At 34.2% G+C, this 6400-nt stretch overlaps 1 pseudogene; it reads left to right on the top strand.

The window, feature by feature from the left end:
* LOC127741286 (oxysterol-binding protein-related protein 1C-like) overlaps positions 1–5643 on the top strand; it is a 15648-nt pseudogene extending 10005 nt beyond the window's left edge.
* Positions 5644–6400: the final 757 nt, after the last annotated feature.

Below are 6400 nucleotides of genomic sequence, written 5' to 3'. Positions count from 1 at the left end.
TCGACCATTTGGTGGTAAGGTTGTTGTTCTAGGAGGTGATTTCAGACAGATACTTCCGGTGATTCCGAAAGGAAGTAGACATGATATATTGGCATCCGCTATTAACTCATCCCATCTGTGGTCATTTTGTAAGGTTCTGAAACTGCATACGAATATGAGGCTTCTAATGTCTTCTTCGGATCAATATGAAGGTGAAATGAAGAGATTTGCTAATTGGATACTTGATGTTGGAAATGGAAATATTGGCTCTGTTGTTGGTGATGAATTAGAAGTTGAAATTCCAGATGATCTATTGATTACAACTACTGATGATCCTCTCTCTCATTTGATAGACTTTGCATATCCAAATTTGTTGCAAAACATATCAGATTACAGGTATTTTCAGAGTAGGGCAATTCTTGCACCCACGCTTGAGAGTGTCGAGAAGGTAAACGATTTTGTCTTGACAATCTTTCCAGGGATGGAAAAGGAGTATTTGAGCTCTGACACAACATGTCAAGCTGATGAGAATGAAGATGTACAACAAGAGTGGTTCACACCAGAGTTCCTAAATGACATCAAATGTTCGGGACTACCCAATCACAAGTTGACTTTGAAGCGAGGAGTCGCTGTAATGCTACTGCGAAACATAGACCAGACTTCAGGTTTATGCAACGGGACAAGATTAATAGTTAACGAACTTGGCAGCAATGTAATTGGAGCGACAGTAGTGACCGGTAGAAATATTGGAGATAAAGTGTACATTCCAAGAATGAACTTGATCCCTTCAGATTCAGGATTGCCATTTAAGTTCCAACGGAGACAATTTCCATTGACAGTATGCTTTGCAATGACCATTAACAAGAGTCAGGGTCAATCATTATCACATGTAGGGCTTTATTTGTCAAAATCAGTGTTTACCCATGGACAACTTTATGTTGCTTTGTCAAGAGTTAAGAGTCGCAGTGGCCTCAGGGTTTTAATTCTAGACGAAGACGGCAATTCAAAGTCATCAACAACAAATGTCGTGTTCAAAGAGGTTTTTAATAATATTTAGGTAAGAATAATATTATTTTTATTTTAATAGCATGTTATGATTTATACTTTTGTACAAATATTTACTATAGATATTACTAATTTATCTATAACTTTTTTTTTCAGATTTGAAATGAAATGTGTAACAAGGAGCACAACATCCTATGCCAATTGCTTTTCTAATGAAGTTAGTAAGATACTAGGTTATCGATCGATAAATTTTTATTAGCTTTTTATACAAAATTTAGTGTAAAATTAACATGCTATTATTACAGTTATATATGTTCTTATTTTTTTCATGTCTCCCTCCTTATGGTTTAAGAATATTATAAACTTCAAACTCTTCTATTTATATTTTACTTTGAATAAAGATAAAACAACATATTTAACACGTTTATTATATAACGACGATGATAGTGTTATACTAAATTTAAAAAAATATATGGTTATAAAATATTATTTTTAATTTAACTTATCAAATTTAAATATAAGCCCGTGCATCGCACAGGTTTAACACTAGTTCTAATATGTAGTTGTAGTATTTTTGGGTCTTTTTCCATCTCTCTGCCTTTGTGTCTTTTCTTTTAAAAAAGAAAATTTTGAATATCATCCTTGATTTGAAACAACAACAACAAAGTCTTGTCTCACTAAATGGGGTCGGCTATATGAATCAAACGATGCTATTGTGTTCTGTCATGTATCATATCTACAGAGAGACCATTTATATGTAGATCTCGTTTGACCACCTCATGGATGATCTTCTTAGGTCTTCCTTTGCCTTTCGCCCTTTGTCCATCTTCCATCTCATCCACCCTTTTGACTGGATGTTCTATCGGTCTTTTTCTCACATGTCTAAACCACCTGAGACGCGATTCAACCATCTTTTTCACAATGGGTGCTATTCCAACTCTCTCCTTTATATCTTCATTCCTTATTTTATCTAATCGCGTATGACCACTCATCCATCTTAACATCTTCATCTCTGTTACACTCAGCTTATGTTCATGCTCCCATTTAGCCGCCCAACATTCCATACCATACAGCATAGCCGGTCTTATAGCGGTGCAATAGAATTTTTCTTTAAGTTTTAGAGGCACTTTTTTGTCGCGTATAAAACTAGATGCACTCTGCCATTTTGACCAACCTGCTTGGATCCTATGATTTACATCATGTTCAATCTCTCCATTATCCTGTATGATGCACCCAAGATACTTAAAACTTTTAACTTTTCGTAGGATGTTTTCTCCAATCTTCACCTCTATATTGGGGTTTTCCCTTCTTAGACTGAACTTACATTCCATAAATTCCGTCTTGCTACAGCTTATGCGCAGACCATACACTTCTAAAGTTTCTCTCCATAACTCCAACTTCTTATTTAGGTCTTCCCTTGACTTTCCCATAAGGACGATATTATCGGCAAAAAGCATGCACTATAGCACAGGCTCTTGGATGTGCTCTGTGAGTACTTCCAAGACTAATGTGAAAATGTATGGACTTAAGGATGATCCCTGGTGCAATCCTATACCAATAGAAAATTCCTCTGTCACACCACTTTGAGTCTTCACACTAGTTGTGGCCCCATCATACATGTCTTTAATTGTCCGAATATATGCAATCCTTACTTTTCTCTTTTCTAAAACCTTCCATAAGACCTCCCTTGGTATCCTATCATACGCTTTTTTCAAATCAATAAACACCATATGTAGATTCCTTTTATTACTACGATACTTTTCCATCATCCTTCTTAATAGGTATATCGCTTCAGTGGTAGATCTGCCTGGCATAAATCCAAATTGGTTCTCTGATACTTGTGTCTCTTTTCTCAACCTCCGTTCTATCACCCTTTTCTATAACTTCATAGTATGACTCATAAGTTTAATCCCTCTATAATTTCTGCAACTTTGTATATCCCCCTTATTCTTGTAGATAGGTACCAATGTGCTCTTTCTCCACTTATCAGACATCTTCTTTGACCTTAAAATCTAATTAAAAAGCTTGGTTAACCAGTTGATGCCTTTTTCTCCAAGACCCTTCCAAACCTCAATCGGGATATTATCAAGTCTTACTGCCCTGCCATTTTTCATCTGCTTTAGAGCCTCTTTTACCTCGAAGTCTTGAATCCTTCGATAGTAGTCAGTTTTGATCTTCTTCCCTTGTGCATAATCGACCAAGGCTCGGAAGAGTCTTCTGTCCCTCATTAAATAACTCGTAGAAGTAGCTCTTCCACTTTTCATTAATCTTCTCCTCTTGAGCCAACACTTCTCCATCCTTATCCTTTATGCACTTAACCTGATCCAAATCTCTCGTTCTTCTTTTCCAGCTCTTTGCGATTCTATATATACCTTTTTCTCTTTCTTTTGTGCCCAAAGACTGGTAGAGACCCTCATATGCTCTTGTTCTTGCTTCACTTACAGCCACTTTTGTCTATTCTTTAGCCTCCTTATATTTTTCCCAGTTATCTGTATTGCGGCATAAAGACCACTCTTTAAAGCATTTCTTTTTTATCTTTATCTTTTCTTGTATACTCGCATTCTACCACCAGGACTCCTTGTCTCTTGGTCATATTCCTTTAGATTCACCAAAACTTTCTTTTGTTGTTTTTCTAATAACTTCTGCCATCTCCCTCCACATCTCTTCCGCGCTTCCATTTCCATCCCACTTTGCCTCTTCTCCTACCCGTCTTAGGGAGCTTCTTTGTTTCTCACTTTTCATCCGCCACCACCTCGTCCTTGGGTTCTTCGTATGATGTCTTTTCCTCAACTTTTACTCAACGTGAAAATCCATGACGAACACCCTATGTTGTGTTGTCAAACTCTCTCCCGGGATAATTTTACAGTTAATGCAAAATTTTCGGTCGACTCTCCTTAACAAGAAGAAGTCGATTTGAGAGCTTGTCATGCTACTCTTATAGGTTATAAGATGTTCGTCTCTCTTTTTAAAACATGTATTTGCGATGAGAAGATCAAAGGTTGAGGAAAAGTCCAAAATAGTTTTACTCTCGGCATTGATCACCCTGAAACCATGGCCTCCGTGAATACTCCCATATCTAATCACTTCTCTCCCAACATGGCCATTTGAATCTCCTCCTAAGAAAATCTTATCTCCCAAAGGTATGCCTTAAAACAAACTCTTTAGATCCTCCCAAAACCTTATCTTGTGTTGTTCGTCCGAACCCACTTGCGGTGCATAGGCGCTAATCACATGGAAAGCACCTCCCTCCACCACAAGTTTGATAGCGATGATCCGATCTCCCACCCTCTTGACATCTACTACGTTATTCTTCCACTGCTTATCCACAATTATTCCAACCTCATTCCTATTCTTCACCTTTCCTGTATACTAAAGTTTGAAACCAGAAATATCCAACTCCCTAGCCTTTGCACCAACCCATTTCGTTTCTTGTATGTACATAATGTTAATCATCCTCCTTGTCATGGTGTCCACCATCTCCATGGACTTTCCTGTTAGATTGCCTATGTTCCATGTCCCAAATCTTAACCTTCTGTCGTTTTGACCTTTATCTTTTACTTTGTGAACTAGCTTATTTACCCTCGTCCGTTCACGAAAACACGAGAACCCTTACTCATTTAACACTACATCCGGGTACCGATGCAGCAGCTCTTGTTTTGATACCGTACTCGAGTCATATGGCGCGTTGCTTCCGGGCAACGACCTAGCTTTAGCGCAATAATGTGTTTGATTCATGTCATGGGGGTTCGGCTATATTTTTATATTGGTTGCCGAAGACCTAACACAACCCTCCTCATTTATCCGAACTTGGGACCGGCTATGTATCGCAAGTGTAATATAGGCGGAGTTCCTTGATTTGAAACCCTAGCAAAAAAAAAAGAAAAAAAAACAGATAGAAAATAAAGTAGTCTTCTAGAATTTGAACGTGACAAATTCCCTTTGATTTTTATTTTCAGTTTAATGTATGTTTTCTATTTTTAATATTTTATTTGTACATAAAAGGAACTTGAAACATGGTATTGAAAATAAGAGGATTAATCTTCTAAAATATGTGGGATGTTTAGTGTTGACTTTTTGAGTTAATAGAGGAAAAGTTGCCACCAACAGATTAAAGACTAAGACCAGATCAAAGGTATTTAGAAAATGGAGAGCATGACATGGCCAATTCTGAGAAGTTGCGGCTGGAACAAAGACAGAGAGAGGTACAAAATATTTTTTTTAAAGATATTTTATAATTTATTTTACAGAAATAAATATTTTATTAATTTTTAATAAAATACAGTTAATAAGAATTTAATTGAAAATTTTTATTTTTTAAACGGTAAGAATTTAATTAAAAATTTAATAAAATTATAAAAATAATATAATAATTAGTTTTTTTTTTAAATGATAGATATTACGAAATTGATAACATATATTATTATTTCATTATGAAATTGATGAAAAACATTATTATTTCATCATAATTGGCAGGCAAGGAAGTTGCAAGAGAGGGGTTGGAAACCAAAGTGGTTTGTTAAGGAAAATGGAAATGAAAGTTATAGTTATAACGGTGGTTTGTTAAGGAAAATGGAAGTGAAAGTTATAGTTATAACGGTGGATATTGGGAAATCTTGTCCTGTCTTAAATACTTCTGAGTCTAATTCCCCAACTACATGAACTCTCATTGAACTTTTTAAGGCCACTTATTAAAGTTTTTTTTTTTAATATATAATATAAGAATTTGCTAGCTAACTATTCTCTATAATTTTTTAAAAATAGTTTGATGTATATAATGTATTCTAAACTTTAAATTATTTTAATTTTTTGTAAATGTCTTTAAAAGCACTCGTTATTAAAACTCATAATTATTTTCAATAGAGTAGCTTTCCAATTCCAACCGGTAACAACATTATTTTTTGCCGTCACTTGCTCAATTATTTCAATGTTAGGTTTCGGAAGTCGGTATAAAAGTCATAGTTGATTAGATTCTATTATTTATGGGAAGCAAAAAAACTCATTAATTGTAATTGAACATAAACATTGTTCTTGTAATGTATATATCTTGATGATCCGTATATGTGTTTTAACTTCTGTAATTTTATATACACTTTTGTAATTTTATATGTGCTGCCGAGTCAAATAGGTTTAGTTATATCAGAATTCATTCATAATATTTTTATTTTACTAAATTCGTCTCTAAATTATTAATTCGAAAAAAATAGTTAACTTTAAATAATCAATATTTAATTAATTATTTAATTATGCTAAGTGTATATCAAAATCAATTACTAAAATTAGTTACTAAAATAGAATACAAATTGAAATACATATATATTTATATATAAATTCATGATGATTGATTTTTTATATACAAATAGTATTTTTGTTAATTAATATATAATTTTAAAAATTATATATAATAAATTAATAATTT

This window comes from Arachis duranensis, chromosome 8 (assembly GCF_000817695.3).
Source record: "Arachis duranensis cultivar V14167 chromosome 8, aradu.V14167.gnm2.J7QH, whole genome shotgun sequence".
Lineage (NCBI taxonomy): Eukaryota > Viridiplantae > Streptophyta > Magnoliopsida > Fabales > Fabaceae > Arachis > Arachis duranensis.
This window is presented reverse-complemented; position numbering and strand designations above follow the sequence as displayed.